Source organism: Neoarius graeffei, chromosome 10, assembly GCF_027579695.1.
Source record: "Neoarius graeffei isolate fNeoGra1 chromosome 10, fNeoGra1.pri, whole genome shotgun sequence".
Taxonomy (NCBI): domain Eukaryota; kingdom Metazoa; phylum Chordata; class Actinopteri; order Siluriformes; family Ariidae; genus Neoarius; species Neoarius graeffei.
In genome coordinates this window covers 66610911-66626831 of record NC_083578.1, presented here as the reverse complement: position 1 = coordinate 66626831, position 15921 = coordinate 66610911, and the positions used below count along the sequence as shown (strand labels likewise).

At 42.1% G+C, this 15921-nt stretch overlaps 1 protein-coding gene across 2 annotated transcripts in view; it reads left to right on the top strand.

The window, feature by feature from the left end:
• The window catches only part of zmynd12 (zinc finger, MYND-type containing 12), a 65068-nt gene that overhangs the window by 10485 nt on the left and 38662 nt on the right, over positions 1–15921 (top strand). The gene's annotated exons all lie outside the window — the stretch shown is intronic.

Here is a 15921-nt window from a genome sequence, read left to right as displayed (position 1 = left end):
CTTTAAGAGAGTCTGGTTCGTAGCTTTCCCCATTTTCTTTCCTCACTTCTGCATAAAACTGCGATAGCACCTTGTCTAACTCACAGCACTCATATGCCACTAGAGAGTCGTTTATTCTTGAAAGTACTGATTGAGGTCACGGTATTTCACCATACGGACCGACCTTAAGCTGGTAAATAATATATTTATTTTTTTCTTTACCAAATTCTAACAGAAAACAAGAGCGCCCGAAAGGGAAAACTGAGGCGAGCCGCCATTTTGAATCCTCATTCACAGCTGTAATGCAAATTGGTTCCTCCTCAGTATACAAGTGCACTTCCATGGCAGGAAAAAAACTAAATTTTGCCGCCTATGTACAACCCCGATTCCAAAAAAGTTGGGACAACGTACAAATTGTAAATAAAAACGGAATGCAATAATTTACAAAACTCAAAAACTGATATTGTATTCACAATAGAACATAGACAACATATCAAATGTCGAAAGTGAGACATTTTGAAATTTCATGCCAAATATTGGCTCATTTGAAATTTCATGACAGCAACACATCTCAAAAAAGTTGGGACGGGGCAATAAGAGGCTGGAAAAGTTAAAGGTACAAAAAAGGAACAGCTGGAGGACCAAATTGCAACTCATTAGGTCAATTGGCAATAGGTCATTAACATGACTGGGTATAAAAAGAGCATCTTGGAGTGGCAGCGGCTCTCAAAAGTAAAGATGGGAAGAGGATCACCAATCCCCCTAATTCTGCACCGACAAATAGTGGAGCAATATCAGAAAGGAGTTCGACAGTGTAAAATTGCAAAGAGTTTGAACATATCATCTACAGTGCATAATATCATCAAAAGATTCAGAGAATCTGGAAGAATCTCTGTGCGTAAGGGTCAAGGCCGGAAAACCATACTGGGTGCCCATGATCTTCGGGCCCTTAGACGGCACTGCATCACATATGGGCATGCTTCTGTATTGGAAATCACAAAATGGGCTCAGGAATATTTCCAGAGAACATTATCTGTGAACACAATTCACCGTGCCATCCGCCGTTGCCAGCTAAAACTCTATAGTTCAAAGAAGAAGCCGTATCTAAACATGATCCAGAAGCGCAGACGTCTTCTCTGGGCCAAGGCTCATTTAAAATAGACTGTGGCAAAGTGGGAAACTGTTCTGTGGTCAGATGAATCAAAATTTGAAGTTCTTTATGGAAATCAGGGACGCCGTGTCATTCAGACTAAAGAGAAGGACGACCCAAGTTGTTATTAGCGCTCAGTTCAGAAGCCTGCATCTCTGATGGTATGGGGTTGCATTAGTGCATGTGGCATGGGCAGCTTACACATCTGGAAACACACCATCAATGCTGAAAGGTATATCCAGGTTCTAGAGCAACATATGCTCCCATCCAGACGACGTCTCTTTCAGGGAAGACCTTGCATTTTCCAACATGACAATGCCAAACCACATACTGCATCAATTACAGCATCATGGCTGCGTAGAAGAAGGGTCCGGGTACTGAACTGGCCAGCCTGCAGTCCAGATCTTTCACCCATAGAAAACATTTGGCGCATCATAAAACGGAAGATACGACAAAAAAGACCTAAGACAGTTGAGCAACTAGAATCCTACATTAGACAAGAATGGGTTAACATTCCTATCCCTAAACTTGAGCAACTTGTCTCCTCAGTCCCCAGACGTTTACAGACTGTTGTAAAGAGAAAAGGGGATGTCTCACAGTGGGAAACATGGCCTTGTCCCAACTTTTTTGAGATGTGTTGTTGTCATGATATTTAAAATCACCTAATTTTTCTCTTTAAATGATACATTTTCTCAGTTTAAACATTTGATATGTCATCTATGTTCTATTCTGAATAAAATATGGAATTTTGAAACTTCCACATCATTGCATTCTGTTTTTATTTACAATTTGTACTTTGTCCCAACTTTTTTGGAATCGGGGTTGTAGTCCCCTATTTATACAAAATTGAGTCATTCAGGATTCAGCCATGTTTTTGCTCGGCGTTAGCAAGTTAGAGGTTTTTAGCTTTCTCCAGAAATGTTTTCTTTTATTTCTTCTTCCTCAGGGTAGTAAAACTCGCTTTCGCTGTGAACACTGTCGTTATCACTATCCATAATGTAAAATTAATGCTATTCTCCTGAGAAATGCTGGCAAAAATTTATAAGATTTTGATAATCTTAGAAATAAATCTTATTTTAAAAAAAGATAAATGTTGACAAAAAATTCGACTGTTTGTTGTTGTTGTGAACGAGCGAGTCGCCAGAGGTCCGTAACTGGGGTCCGTATTGTAAAATACGAACCCGCCTGCCAGCCAATCAGAACGCAGGATTTGATGGAAACTGCACTGCGAAAAAAATAAAAGGGGAAAAGTTATAAAGTGTATACAAAAATATAAAATACTTTAAAAAGAGAGAATAAAAAACAGCCACACATCTAGACGCTTGCAGCATTAACTGTGCTGACAGCTACCGAGAAGAAGCTGTTTCTCAGTCTGTTTGTCCTTGTTTTAAAGGTCATAGGCAAGGGTCGGAGGTGGGACGTAGAATATCAACTTTATTGTCTAGAAGAACGACCCAAAAAGCGAATTCAATCTTCCTGGTGTCTAATTTGCACCATAAAATTGAATAAAACGGTTAAAATATACTGGTTTGCACAAGTTCCGAAGGTTTGTTTACATCTCACTTATGCGCACTTTTACCGCCAGGGGACTGTTGTCGTGACGTCATTCAAGGCAAACAGACTGGGAGCAGTTCTGTTTACCTGCGAACTGAACACACTTGTACGGACTTTGGTCGTGAGAGGTTGTGTAAAATGTCTGAAAGCGATGGCGATTTTGAAATAGGAACTCTCCAAATTGAATATCGAGAGGTGAAACCATATATATATGAACCTATGGCCGTTGCGAAGCAATCGGTGAACGTGTCTCACTGGTTTGACCGTGCGGCCTCGGAATCGGACAGCGACTCGGCCGACTCTGATCGCGGTGACCCTGGACCTCAACAAGACTCGCGCCCAAACGATTTATCCTGGTAGTTATGATAAATTCTTACTTTCGTCATAATACTAAATAAGAGCCCTTTTAAAGAATTATTAAACCGCCCTCCCTAGTGGATATAGGTAACGATTACTTGACAGTGTGCCGGTAGGCCACATTAGCCTGCCATCTGCGGCATTATATTCTTTATAGCCTACTCTAAGCGAGGAAATATCCCTTTTGTCTCATTTCCACAATGATTGTACAGGATTCCTCAGGATTCATGACTTGTCAATTGCAAGCAAAGGTAAAAATGTTTACCTCCAACCTTCTCCTTTTTGCTTGAGTGTTGCTGCTCCGTTTCTTCTTTGACTGCTTGATTTTGTGTTCGAATTTTGTTGGAACAGCGTCAGGTTTGAGCCTTCTCTGTCTGACACTGACACCTAAACTCTCCAACAGATGTGGATTCTTCAAAATGTGATCAGAGCACAGAGTGGCGTATTTACCCGGCTGCCAACCGTCTTGCTTCACGTGCACAATCCACTCTCTCTGCCTCTTCTCCTCTCTCGGAAAAAGGTAAAAACTTCTTCCTGACCCGGTCCCGTTGTTACAGTTCACTGCACGACAATAAGGCATGGTTTGTCTTTGGAAATTCCCGAACGCACGTCTGCACTCAAGCTGAATGGCAATGCAAGTAAACGGAAGTGGACTCAACTCAAGCGATTTGTTTGTCTTGAATGACGTCATGCGCCGAGTGGTCACGAAAATCACCGTGCAGAAATTCACCGCGATCCGCGCTAACTTATTCTAACTTACAACCCCGATTCCAAAAAAGTTGGGACAAAGTACAAATTGTAAATAAAAACGAAATGCAATGATATGGAAGTTTCAAAATTCCATATTTTATTCAGAATAGAACATAGATGACATATCAAATGTTTAAACTGAGAAAATGTATCATTTAAAGAGAAAAATTAGGTGATTTTTAAATTTCATGACAACAACACATCTCAAAAAAGTTGGGACAAGGCCATGTTTACCACTGTGAGACATCCCCTTTTCTCTTTACAACAGTCTGTAAACGTCTGGGGACTGAGGAGACAAGTTGCTCACATTTAGGGATAGGAATGTTAACCCATTCTTGTCTAATGTAGGATTCTAGTTGCTCAACTGTCTTAGGTCTTTTTTGTCGTATCTTCCGTTTTATGATGCGCCAAATGTTTTCTATGGGTGAAAGATCTGGACTGCAGGCTGGCCAGTTCAGTACCCGGACCCTTCTTCTACACACCCATGATGCTGTAATTGATGCAGTATGTGGTTTGGCATTGTCATGTTGGAAAATGCAAGGTCTTCCCTGAAAGAGACGTCGTCTGGATGGGAGCATATGTTGCTCTAGAACCTGGATCTACCTTTCAGCATTGATGTGTCTTTCCAGATGTGTAAGCTGCCCATGCCACACGCACTAATGCAACCCCATACCATCAGAGGTGTAGGCTTCTGAACTGAGCGCTGATAACAACTTGGGTCGTCCTTCTCCTCTTTAGTCCGAATGACACGGCGTCCCTGATTTCCATAAAGAACTTCAAATTTGGATCCATCTGACCACAGAACAGTTTTCCACTTTGCCACAGTCCATTTTAAATGAGCCTTGGCCCAGAGAAGACGTCTGCGCTTCTGGATCATGTTTAGATACGGCTTCTTCTTTGAACTATAGAGTTTTAGCTGGCAACGGCGGATGGCACGGTGAATTGTGTTCACAGATAATGTTCTCTGGAAATATTTCTGAGCCCATTTTGTGATTTCCAATACAGAAGCATGCCTGTATGTGATGCAGTGCCGTCTAAGGGCCTGAAGATCACGGGCACCCAGTATGGTCTTCCAGATTCTCTGAATCTTTTGATGATATTATGCACTGTAGATGATGGTATGTTCAAACTCTTTGCAATTTTACACTGTCGAACTCCTTTCTGATATTGCTCCACTATTTGTCAGCGCAGAATTAGGGGGATTGGTGATCCTCTTCCCATCTTTACTTCTGAGAGCCGCTGCCACTCCAAGATGCTCCTTTTATACCCAGTCATGTTAATGACCTATTGCCAATTGACCTAATGAGTTGCAATTTGGTCTTCCAGCTGTTCCTTTTTTGTACCTTTAACTTTTCCAGCCTCTTATTGCCCCTGTCCCAACTTTTTTGAGATGTGTTGCTGTCATGAAATTTCAAATGAGCCAATATTTGGCATGAAATTTCAAAATGTCTCACTTTCGACATTTGATATGTTGTCTATGTTCTATTGTGAATACAGTATCAGTTTTTGAGATTTGTAAATTATTGCATTCCATTTTTATTTACAATTTGTACTTTGTCCCAACTTTTTTGGAATCGGGGTTGTATTTTAATTATTACTTATTAACAATACTTCTTGGGACCAGAAGAAAATTACAGAGGTTTTTTTTAACATATAAAGTTTCAAATGTGTATAAATTTAAAACCTTTGCCTATGACCTTTTAAGTGTTCTGTATCGTCTGCCTGATGGCAGCAGTTCAAACAGTTTATGACCCCGGATGTGATGAATCTTGCAGAATGTGTTGAGCTTTCCTGAGGCAGCAGGAACTGTGTAGTTCTTCCAATGGGGGGTGAAGGCAGCCTACTATTTTCTGGGCGTCCTTTATGACCCCCTGGAGCGCCTTCCTCTGTGCCATCGTGCAGCTGGTGTGCCAAACACAGAGACAGTAAGTTAGAATGCTCTCAATGGAGCAGCAGTAGAAAGACACTAGCAGTTTTCAGGATTTCTGGTGTCTCAGTAAATTGAAATACTTTGTGTGTGTGTGTGTGTGTGTGTGTGTGTGTGTGTGTGTGTGTGTGTGTGTGTGTTAGTTATTAACCTCAGGAGAAAAAAAAGAGGCTGGTGAGGGAACAACTGTTACATCCTAAAACCGCTCTAGCTGCTTTAACATAAGCGGTAACAGGAACTAACTCATTTCACAGATGTTCCACAACTTTTAACTGTAAATTATTAAAAAGCGTGATTTCATTCATGATTCAGAATTGTAATCACTGGCCAACTATTGTGATGTAAGAAAAATAGATCATTTTGGAATGTGCGGTTATTGGAAATTGTTCCAGGGATCGGTTGAATATTCGATTCTGATTGGTCAGTGAGGGCATTCTACAGTCTGTAAGGTCTGAAAAGCAGGTTAGTGTTTCATTTTCTTTATTCTTTCAGTTTTTTATTTCAGTTTAGTTTTAGTTCGTTTTACAAGTGCATAAGTAGACTAGTTTTGTTTTTATTTTGTAAAATTGACTAGTTTTAGTGTTAGTTTTAGTTTCTCAGGTATTGCACAGCAAGCATCTTCTTTGGAGTTTTATGGCAGCCTGCAGTACTGCCACCTTTCTTGAACTAGTCAGTTACTGTCTTGAGGAGAAAGCAAGACGAAAACAAATGATTTTATCTGCAATTCTATTTTGTTTTGATTTCTTTTGTATTGTTCATTGTACTTTTTATTTAGTTTTCGTTTTGTTTTTTTGGAGGGATTGGGGGTTGGCAAGCTGTCTTTTTTATTTTTTTTTTTATTTCAATGAATGAATTATTTTTTCACTGCTGGTTTTAGTCTTCATTTTTGTTAATATCTAATCATATCAAGCCAGAGAAAGAAGTCCATCCATCCATCCATCATCCATAACTGCTTATCCTGTGCAGGGTCGCGGGCAAGCTGGAGCCTCTCCCAGCTGACTATGGGTGAAAGGCGGGGTACACCCTGGACAAGTCGCCGGGTTATCTCAGGGCTGACACACAGAGACAAACAACCATTCACACTCACACCTACGGTCAATTTAGAGTCGCCAGTTAACCTAACCTGCATGTCTTTGGACTGTGGGGGAAACCGGAGCACCCGGAGGAAACCCACGCGGACACGGGGAGAACATGCAAACTCCACACAGAAAGGTCCCCGTCAGCCGCTGGGCTCGAACCCAGAACCTTCTTGCTGTGAGGCGACAGCGCTAACCACTACACCACCATGCTGCTCAGAAAGCAGTCCAGTATAGCTTAAATTTTACGGTGTTAATAATCGAATTAACAACATCAGTTCATTCGCAACACCCTGTGGCAAAAATATTACTCAGTTTTTTAACATTAATTTTAATGTTCTGTTTTGTGTCAAATATTGATTTATTTAGTAAGTAGCCGTGCAATAAGTGTACAGGACGGTGTACAGTCTCTCTCTCTCATCACTACAGTGATGTGGCCACTCTGACTTGTATCAGAGTTTCTTGGGACAATTACAGTAGTGGTTTCCTGTTGCCTTCCACTGGATTATTATAGAGGTTTTCTCCTCTCAACCATTCATACCTATGAGCAGTTTAGAGTCACCAGTTAAGCTAACTGCATGTCTTTGGACTGGAGGAAACCGGAGCACCCGGAGGAAACCCACGCAGACACAGGGAGAACATGCAAACACCACACAGAAAGGTCCTTGGCGGATGGGCTCAAACCCAGAGCCTTCTTGCTGTGAGGTGACGGTGATAGCCACTATTGACCCTTCCCACTCACATGACCTTCGTAAACGCGACCGCCATTTTGGACATGAAGTGGACTTCGGTTCGAATCGGTTTGAATGCGAGGAAGACGACAAAAGAAAAAGGAGCGAGATGCAGCAATAATACCTAACACACATTTAAGTATCCGTCGTAAAGACGTGAAACTCGTCGAGTGACGAGTGTGTTCACTGATAAGCTAACACAATCTAAAAGTAGACATACCATCACACTGCCCTGGCGCTGTGTACAGTTTACCTTCTATGGTTTGTGCACTCACTATTTGCCATTACTTTCTCCAACCGTTGTTACAGATTACAGGGAACGGCCTGGATTTAAGAGACAAATACATGTTCCTCTTGTTTTGAACACTTATTTGTAGGACATTACCTCTGATCTGTCCTACAGTCTACCAACAGCAAAGGAACACAACGTTAGCTAATGTCGTTAGCTAATAGCTACTACAGAAGAACAAAGAGGTTACAATGGGTTATTTTAACCTATTTGGTTACACACTCGCTGCCACAAAATGTTAACAGCAATGTAATGCCTTTTCTGGCTAATTTTATTCGTCTTACCTCCAACAAAGTGATCACTACACAAGCGTTGGTATGCCGAGGGCTGCCAATCTTTCCTGTTAATGGCCGCTATCCATCTTCTCCGTCGGTCAGCATCTGTCGGGATCCGGTAAAATGATAAATCTTGCCTTGTGTGTTGATGGTTACTACATCCAGGTGTACAACAATATAATGGCATGATGGAAGTCTTGCTGAAAGTAAAAACTTTCTTTGATGGCTATATTCCTTTCGATGCTTCGCCGTCGTTCCTCGTTGTTGGCTGTGGTAGACTACTGGTAGTTCATGTCCAAAATGGCAGCTGCATTTGTCGTGACGTCACGTGGGATGGGTCAATACTACACTGTGCCGCCCAGTTTACAGCCAGCTGGTCCATCCATCCATTATCTATAGCCGCTTATCCTGTTCTACAGGGTAACAGGCAAGCTGGAGCCTATCCCAGCTGACTATGGGTGAGAGGCGGGGTACACCCTGGACAAGTCGCCAGGTTATCGCAGGGCTGACACATAGACACAAACAACCATTCACACCTATGGTCAATTTAGAGCCACCAATTAACCTAAGGCCTAGAAAAAAAATTGTGTGTTTCCTGTCAACTATTCAAAAAAACTTAGGGTAGGACGGTCGGATTTTTTTTTTCTATGTTGACTATGTGGCTTCACACTAGTGTAAGACAAGAATGGACAGTCTCTTAGACTTTCAACCATATTATTTTAAATATTTAATTATTAAATAATGACTAAACTTAGAGGGCGGCACGGTGGTGTAGTGGTTAGCGCTGTCGCCTTACAGCAAGAAGGTCCTGGGTTCGAGCCCCGGGGCTGGCGAGGGCCTTTCTGTGTGGAGTTTGCATGTTCTCCCCGTGTCCGCGTGGGTTTCCTCCGGGTGCTCCGGTTTCCCCCACAGTCCAAAGACATGCAGGTTAGGTTAACTGGTGACTCTAAATTGACCGTAGGTGTGAGTGAGAATGGTTGTCTGTGTCTATGTGTCAGCCCTGTGATGACCTGGCGACTTGTCCAGGGTGTACCCCGCCTTTCGCCCGTAGTCAGCTGGGATAGGCTCCAGCTTGCCTGCGACCCTGTAGAAGGATAAAGCGGCTAGAGATAATGAGATGAAATGAGACTAAACTTAGAGATAAGATGTTATATCTGTAGAGTTAAGATATTTTTTTCAATATTTACCATTTCAGTTTTATGCTTCATCTGTTCTTGTTGCTGTTGATACTAAACCTTTTTAATATGATTTTTGTCTCTTAAAATTAATTTCGGCGAAAGGCGGGGTACACCCTGGACAAGTCACCAGGTCATCACAGGGCTGACACATAGACACAGACAACCATTCACACCTACGGTCAATTTAGAGTCACCAGTTAACCTAACCTGCATGTCTTTGGACTGTGGGGGAAAACGGAGCACCCGGAGGAAACCCACGCAGACACGGGCAGAACATGCAAACTCCACACAGAAAGGCCCTCGCCGGCCCCGGGGCTCGAACCCGGACCTTCTTGCTGTGAGGCAACAGCGCTAACTACTACACCACTGTGCCGCCTGTCTGTCAGATATAAATTAATATTTAATACCAAGTATAAACCAAATTAAAGACTGAAATAATATGATTAATCAGTTAAAAATATTTGGGGGACCCATAGCTGAGCATCAAGAACAGTTGACATGGAATTTCTCCTACAATCATGCTGCAGAAAAAAAGTCCAGTATAGTTTCTAGAATATAGAAATTTTAATACAAAACATGTATCAGTAAAGTGCAAACATTCAGAATGTCTTTCAATATTTCACAAAAGTCAATGAACTTTTTAAAGAGTAAGTAAAATTTTTAAACCAATACTGTACTCAAAAATACTTTAATACTGTAGAGAACTTATGGCTTTATTACTATTAAATCAATAATATTAAACTGTATGTAAAACTGTCAAAATTTGAATGTTCAATATTCAAAATTAAAATCTGTTTCAACAGTTTAAAAGCTGTTTTTATAAAGATCTTACAGCGTATTGTATATAATTTGTCAGACTCTAGGCCTAGAATTTACTTGTATTATCGCCCATTCAAGATAGGCCTATTTTTGTGAAACAGCTTATGGCAGGGACAGCACTGGCATTAAATCTTGTGCAATACTGCATGTGAAATTTGCAATCAATAAATATTGATAAAATACTTACTGATGGAGCAGATCGCCCAGATTTATCTCATCTCATCTCATTATCTGTAGCCACTTTATCCTGTTCTACAGGGTCGCAGGCAAGCTGGAGCCTATCCCAGCTGACTATGGGCGAAAGGCGGGGTACACCCTGGACAAGTCGCCAGGTCATCACAGGGCTGACACATAGACACAGACAACCATTCACACTCACACCTACGGTCAATTTAGAGTCACCAGTTAACCTAACCTGCATGTCTTTGGACTGTGGGGGAAACCGGAGCACCCGGAGGAAACCCACGCGGACACGGGGAGAACATGCAAACTCCACACAGAAAGGCCCTCACCGGCCACGGGGTTCGAACCCAGACCTTCTTGCTGTGAGGCGACAGCGCTAACCACTACACCACCGTGCCGCCCGCCCAGATTTATATCCTTGGCTATTTCTATTCCATGTAGGGCCGTTGTTGACGGTCGTGTGTGACCTATGTCTTCTGATACAGTGGATGTTTTAAGGTTGTGTGCTATATCTTGTGTTGGGTGGTGTAAATTATAAATTTGAATTAAATTGAGATTTGATTTAAAGGAGGCGGCACGGTGGTGTAGTGGTTAGCGCTGTCGCCTCACAGCAAGAAGGTCCTGGGTTCGAGCCCCGGGGCTGGCGAGGGCCTTTCTGTGTGGAGTTTGCATGTTCTCCCTGTGTCCGCGTGGGTTTCCTCCAGGTGCTCCGGTTTCCCCCACAGTCCAAAGACATGCAGGTTAGCTTAACTGGTGACTCTAAATTGACCGTAGGTGTGAATGGTTGTCTGTGTCAGCCCTGTGATGACCTGGCGACTTGTCCAGGGTGTACCCCGCCTTTCGCCCATAGTCAGCTGGGATAGGCTCCAGCTTGCCTGCGACCCTGTAGAAGGATAAAGCGGCTAGAGATAATGAGATGATGAATGATTTAAAGGACAAAATTATTGAAAAATTACAACATAAGTTAATTTTAAAAATCATGGTGCCACTGGTGGTCGCCATGTTCTCGTTCTTGTCTCAACAAACTCCCGTAAGTGATAATGTGATCGCGATAACACGTGGTCATGTGACCGATCAACATAGCAGCGCCCAGAACGGATTTTTTTGTGTATCATCTTAAGTAAACGAGTCCACACAGACTGCATGTCGCGTTGTTGATCATTTTCTCTATGTATTTTGTTTAGAAATTGAGTTCTTTATTGAATTAACTAGTTAAAATATGTACAGGGTCGGCGAGGTTTTAGCAGGGTCGGGCGGACGACCGGAAAAACACAATTTTTTTTCTAGGCCTAACCTGTATGTCTTTGGACTGTAGGGGAAACCGGAGCACCCGGAGGAAACCTACGCAGACATGGAGAGAACATGCAAACTCTACACAGAAAGGCCCTCGGCAGATGGGCTTGAACCCAGAATCTTCTTGCTGTGAGGCGACAGTGATAACCACTACACTACACTGTGCCACCCAGTTTACAGCCAGCTGGTCGTTATTGGAAATAAAGCCCTTCAGGGTGATCCGAGTTGAAGTGAAGGACGCTAGGTGGCGGTATATCCGCACGAATTGACTTGCAGCTTTCAGTCATATTGCATGTCGTTTCCTTTCCAGACACAGAAAGGTCAATTAAGTTCCAGCAGCCGGGGGTGGAATTAAGGGGCAGGAAGCTGCTGAGAGCTGCGTCCTTTTAAACAGGAGGGGGAAAATGGGACTGACATTAAACCCGCAGTGTGTGTTCTCTGTGTTTCTCTGCATACCGAGTCCAGACAGTATGATTGGGCGTGGATCAAAGAAAATAATGCGTCAGAACCACTGGTGAAACATATTTTACCCAAAGGGGCTTTTGGAAACAAAACCACATGCTTTTTCATCCATGGAAGAGGATGATAGATTAATTCCCTGTGTCTGAAATAGTGCCTATAACAGGCAGTGTGTGTGTGTTTTATATCCTTTGGGGAACATCATTTGGACAAGAAACATTATACACTGTGCTCAGTGGGTGGCTACACCGTGACTGGGGTGCCACTAGTTTTGACTCGAGTCACCTGAACTGTTGTAAGCCAATCACAGAAAACCTTTGAACCCATTCCCACTTACAAAGAAGTGGAAATTAGGCGCCTCGCTCAAGGCCGTCCCATATTAACCTAACCTGCATGTCTTTGGACTGTGGGGGAAACCCATGCAGACACAGGGAGAACATGCAAACTCCACACAGAAAGGCCCTTGCCGGCTACTGGGTTCGAACCCAGAACCTTCTTGCTATGAGGCGACCGTGCTAACCACTACACCACCATGCTGTACAGTGAAAACTGTACAGTTAAATTATAAATAGGTTTGTTGTTTTGCCAGAATTAGTATGATAATCACTGTAATAAAACAAGAGGTGTTTCAATCCTAAATCAAGACTCTTGAGTGATCAGCAGAAGAGTTTGTTTACTAGTGTCGGCTCCAGAATTGTTGGTACACTTGGTGATAATGGGTAAAGAAAGCTTGGGGAAATGTCTTTGTGGAGTTACAATGAACAAAATTAAACCCTAGCACGTTCCCATTTAACATTTACTTTTTCAGTTTCACCTGAGTACACTATGACTTCTTGTTCACTGGGGTAGAAAAACGAAGTGGCGCTAATTTCTTTCGTCATTTGTCAACATGGGGAAGATTACAAATACAAATGAAATGCAACGAAAGTGTGTTGACCTTCATAACTCAGGTCCTGGATATAAAAACGTGCATATCCATGTTAATTATATTAAAGTAATTTTTTTTTGTAAGAATTTTATAACAACCAGAGCCGCAGTGAACCTGCCTGGAAGAGGATGTGAATGTACTGTATTTTACACTCAAACACAGTAAGACGGCAAAATTTTCTCTAAGGAGCAAGGTTGGAGATTTGCAGAAGATGGCATTTTGCTATCACTAAGTCTTTATAGCTGCAATTAGATGCCATCAAACTACTTGGAAGGTATGCAGGGGAGAGGGGAAAAAAAACCACATTTCTTCCATATAACCACCAGGACGTTGCTATAGATGCTACTGGAACTTTGACTAAAACTGGTTCTTTGGTCAAATGACACAAAAATAGAGATTTTTGGCAACAAACACTTAAGATGGGTTTGGCATAAAAAAGAAGGACGGTTATACAGAAGAGAATCTAATAACTACTGTTAAGTATACTGTTAAGTTTGGTAGAAGGATCTATGATCTTGGCACTGTTTCTTTCCTCCAAAGGCCCTAGGAACCTAGTTAGGATTCATGGCATTATGAATGCCACAAAATACCAGGATGAAAATATAGTTGCCTCTGGCAATAAACAAACAAACAAGTAAACAAACAAACCCTGGGTCATGGTTGGCTGTTCCAGCAGGACAATGATCTAAAACATCTGTTCTACCAACACACAAAAATGGATCAATGGCCATAGAATCAAGCTTTATCATTGCTACTCCATTAAAAAGAACCTGTGGGGTGTGCTGAAGAGGAAAGTCCAGAAGAGAAGACAGAGGACCATTAAAAAGAAAAGAATCTGATCCCTTGCTCTGTATTCTCCAATCTCATGAAGCATTACAGGGGAAGACTGTGCTGTTATGTGGCAGAGGGAAGTTGCACTAAACTGCAGGAGTGCCAATAATTGTGACGTAGTTTTGTCAGAAAACATTTGGAATGAACAGTTTCTCTCAAGCCCTGCAGTAGATTGGCAACCTGCCCAGGGTTCACCCAAGGTCAGCTGGGATTGGCTCCAGCTTCCCCTCTGACCCTGAGGGAAAAATAGAATGGATGGATGGATGGATTTCTCTCATATTGTCAGTGTGAGATTAAGCTAATTATTCACAAAGACCTCTTTTTGATAACCTCTTTTTTTAAACCATTCTTTACTAAAGGTGCTAATAATTCTGGAGCTGCCTGTAAACACTCTTAACAGAAATTAAATCTGCTTCTGGCTTAGCTTTTTGTTGTAACTTGTTTTTGTACACTGGAGAGTACGCTGTGCACATTTTGGCTGCTGCTTCTCACCTGAGCTTTTTATTTTCTTTTTTCCCCCTTTGTTTTTCTTTTTGTGATTGTATGGTTTAATGTTTGTTCTTTGTTTGAATGTTTTGTCCGCCAGTTCTGGTGTAGCTCCGGACCCAGTTTTGGGCGTCGGTTCCCTTCGGGTCTTGGGCCGCCATGGGTGATGTCTGTGCTCCTCCCTATGGACTGCAGTGAGCTCGTTGCTCTTTTTAACATCAGGATTGTCCAGCGCTCTGTGTGGTGGTGCTTCTGTGCTTGGTGCGGTGTTCCGAGCGATGTTGTCTGGTGGTATCGCAGTGGCTGTGCAGGTGGTTTGGGACATTCCAGTGCTCTGTGTGGTGGTGCTTCTGTGCTCGCTTTGTGGATCCATGGTGTGGTGTTCTTGGCGACATTGCCCGGTGGTGTCATGGTGACGGTGTAGGCAGTGTGGGACATACTTTCATGCACCTTTTGATGGGACTCTGGACAGCTATGCCACTGGAATTACATCCTGACCCTCTTTGGTGGACTTTTTTTTCCCCCTCTAATTGAAAAATGACCTTCCTAATTGTCTTCACGTCCCGAATGCATTCTGCAAACTAGTCAGCTGTGACAAGCAGTGTTTAGTAGGGTGTGTTCAAAGTGCTGTTACAGCTGTCTCCTTCAACCTGGAATAACAAAAGTTGGCATGTCAGTTTATTATATGTATAGTAATTATATACTAAAATTACAATAATCTAGGACAATTATAATTGCCTCTCCCAAAAAATTCTCAAAACTTCTGGAATGCCCCTCGTAATTCTTAAGGGTGCCAAAATTGTTGTTCTTTTTAAAGGAAATGCTATTATTTAAAAAAGGGGACAATTGTTTTTGTTCGAGGCAAAGTAGGTAGTACATTGTACATTTTTTACATTTACATTTATGGCATTTAGCAGATGCCCTTATCCAGAGCGACTTACATAACTGCTTTGAAGTCTCTATCAATAAATACATCCTGATACTCGTTCCCTATGTCACGGACTAAGAATTTTTCAGTCTATAAACTCTGTTGGGGAGGTAATACAGCAAAAGAAGCACAAAAACAACACAAGATTTTTTGTAGTAGTAGAGCATTAATTGTGTTTACTGTTAAGTTTATACACTTGGTTTTTCAAATTCTCTTGAAGGGTGCCAACACTTCTGATTGGTTGTTTAGTTGTCTATTTTTCAGTTGATTTGAAGTGCTATGAACTGCATGTGGTTATAAACACCTGTCTAACCACAAAATATGCAGCTAGATATGATGCTCATTCACAAACAGTCAGCTGCAGATAAATTGCTGGTTGCAAAGAGTAAACACAATTTTTTAATACTTTTACATTCTGTCATTTCTGCAGTCAAGTTTTATTTACCTTTTTTTTGGATCATGTGGCAGTTGTAATGCATTTCCCACAGAAACATTCATCTGGTGCATCCAAGATAGTCAAGAACTTTACCTTCATTCATTCACCTACAGTAATTGCTTTTATTCTCGTCGGGGTCATGGGGACCCGGAAACTATCACAGAAACGCTAGGTAAAAGGTATACCGGGTGGGATGCCAATCCATCACAGGGCAACACACACTGCTCATTCCCATCTACTGCCACTTTTGGGAAGAGGGAGGAAACCAGAAACGCACACAAACACGGGGAGA